The sequence below is a fragment of the Ambystoma mexicanum genome, chromosome 12 (assembly GCF_040938575.1).
Source record: "Ambystoma mexicanum isolate Mex_15411 chromosome 12, UKY_AmexF1_1, whole genome shotgun sequence".
In the NCBI taxonomy this organism is placed as follows: Eukaryota; Metazoa; Chordata; class Amphibia; order Caudata; family Ambystomatidae; genus Ambystoma; species Ambystoma mexicanum.
In genome coordinates this window covers 741,709,544-741,712,381 of record NC_090936.1, presented here as the reverse complement: position 1 = coordinate 741,712,381, position 2,838 = coordinate 741,709,544, and the positions used below count along the sequence as shown (strand labels likewise).

The following is a 2,838-nucleotide window of genomic DNA, read 5'->3' as shown; positions in this document are numbered from 1 at the left end:
CTCCTTTCTAGAATTTCTTTACCTTTCTGTTTATGTATGTTCTTCGTGATGATGCACATCTTCTAACATTTCTTTGTGCAGATTTGTCATTTAATAGGCTGCTTTCATTTGTTTCAAAATGTATCATTGTCACCTAATAGGTAATTTTCTTCTCTCCAAAGTTCGAATGCCATTCAATAAAATGCTTTGTGGTATGTAGATTTGAAAGATATCTTTACACGGTTAATTATGATGGGGTTTGAAAGAAAGTCTTGCTATATTTCCTTCATTTGTTGTGTATTATCATATAAACAGATGCTTTACAAAGAAGGACTTATTGTTGGATTGTATATGCCAATGAGATTGTTTTTAAGGTGTATTAGATATTGGGATTTTTTTTGAGTAGATATTCAATATCTTAGTACAATGCAAGTACTCTTATTCTAGAATCTAGAATAAGAGTACTTGATGAAGTGGAACCAGAGGATTAACCTAAGAACATTTTCAGATATTCTATAGAAGACTATGGTTGTTAAACAGTCTGACGCTTCCTACAATTCTTATTCTCTGTGAGAGCATTTTGATACCAAATCGGTACACTTTTTGAGAAAGGTTTTTTTGCAGATGACATGCAATTCCAGTGATCATTTAGCTCCGTTTTCGCATACCCATGAGCATCACAGGTACGTTTTTTTTCACATACACTGTGCTCTAAGGCCATTGGCTGACTCTCCACCTATGGCAGGTGCACTCTCTTTACCCCTGGCTATGTGCTTACTCCTGCACATATCCAGCACCCCATTGGCTAGATTAGAACCATTAGCAATGGTGTGTTTTTAAGAATTGCACTGTCACTCCTTCTCCAGCAACCATTGCCGAGAGGAGTGCAGCTGAAATCTTCACGCACCAGTAAGTTTCTCTTTCCCTTTCGCCAACTCTGTGGTCTTGTGGCAAGGGTGGGGGCACGTCCTGTACTCCCTCACGACCGCACTGATGCATGTCTTAGTCTGGGTGTTTCGCGCGAGCGCAATCCGCAGGCATTAGACATGTTTGTCTCTGCCTTTTAAACATTCTGATAATGGGGTCACTGGGGTTACTTGTCTCCATGGTTTGTTAAAACGTTCTGGCCGTACTTCTCAACAACACCATGCATAGCTCCCATATGCGCAGGCATGCCTCTGCCGTTTAAACCTTCTGATAATGATGTCACTGGTGTTGCTTGTTTCCATTTTATTTTAAAACGTTCTGGCCGCACTTTGATACAACACTGTGCATAGCTCCCATACACGTTCTTGACAATTCACAGGTTTTGTTTTTAATCATCGCGATGGCAGCACCTGATAAAACCATGCTCATCTCCAGCACACCATTTAGGGGCGCAATACCACAGCATTTCTGTCACTACTTGGCGGTGCGCCATAGATCTGATTTCACCACCGCGCTTTAAAACACTAAAGTAGCTTTGTGGATAAATACCTGCACGTCCTCCATGGATTCTACTCACCGCCAGTCACCTTCCAACATTGCATACTGCCTACCCAGTCGCAGCACTGCGCACTCCATGATACTTTTACCCTCACCGCTTTCACCATACCTTGCGGACACCCCCACCATTGGTGTTTTGGCCTTGGGTCACTCATATACCCGACCCGCACAATCCCACGCAGGATGGACCTTTAAGACATTACTTGACCCACATAGTCTAGATATGGGGTGAAAAATGATGGTTTGTTAACCTCCTTTTTCACAGCTCCCAGATGCTTCAGGCCCAGTTTCCGGCCCCCATGACCTGATTTTTCTGCACCATCCCATGTTACCTTTTGAAATGGGTTCTCACAGTCCGGCACTCCTTAAAGGACTTTCCAGCACAGCACCCCCGCTGCAACTTTAGCAGACGGTAAACTGTACCCTCAGATACACCGACAGTGTATTTAGGCCCTAATCAGCCATTATTTAGTAATACTTAAATTGATTAATGACTCCCTGAGATCCTTAACGCTATCCCTTCCCCCACAGATTACCTACATGGACAGCATCACGATCAGCGATCATCCTGATGAAGGCCACCTACACCTCAGGCTCTTACCCAGCCCTGCATGGCCGAAACACTACAGTGTCGATGTTCCGTGACACAACCCCTGTGTTAATGTGGTTATAGATAGTGTTGTGTACACCGTCTTGTTTAGATCCCCGGACTTACCACGGTCTTGGGTTGCACCTCGTCAACAATCCTATGTTCTCACTTAACTGTATTGTATACTTGTGCATCACTTTGGAAAATGTACCTCGACAAGAAAGAGGTCGATACTCACCTGTATTTCCAGTGTTAAACAACGTCTGTCCGTCTACTTTCGTGCTTATCGAAAGTCATGTAAACATTTAATTTTATAATCTGTGCTAAACTTTTTTGGAGGCAAAATAAAAAAGCATCCAAACCTGACAGCTGTCTACAGATCTCCCACCCTGATCTCTAGCATTTTGTATACAGGTACCGTCTTGGGCAAATCAGGACTCCGCCAGGCACCCTTTATATACTTTGTGACTGTCGGACTGACACGAAGTAGGAAGACTGGAGGGTCCTGCACTGTCCAGGGAAGAAACGAGCAGCAGAGCAAAGCAACAAATAAAAGGTGCGCTCCTTAAAACCCAAGCAGGGTCCGACCTTCCTGGCTATCCGGTTCACTGTAGCTCTGTACAACAAATTCGACCAGAGGAGGGTGTCCTGGCTTGCAGTTTGAGCGAAATGGTTGGTCCCACCAGTTCAGGGGAAGAAGATTCCTGGTAGATCTTCTCTGTCGTTGGAGTCTGAAAATTCAGACCTGCAGCAGGGCTTCACCGGGCGGTTCAGTCGTTGTAGGG

General features: G+C 44.2%; 1 long non-coding RNA gene across 1 annotated transcript; it reads left to right on the top strand.

The window, feature by feature from the left end:
• The first annotated feature begins 799 nt into the window (after positions 1-799).
• Positions 800-2,419, top strand: LOC138513053 (uncharacterized). The gene is made up of 2 exons (XR_011281675.1): positions 800-888; positions 1,996-2,419. It is a non-coding gene; the product is annotated as an uncharacterized lncRNA (long non-coding RNA).
• Positions 2,420-2,838: the final 419 nt, after the last annotated feature.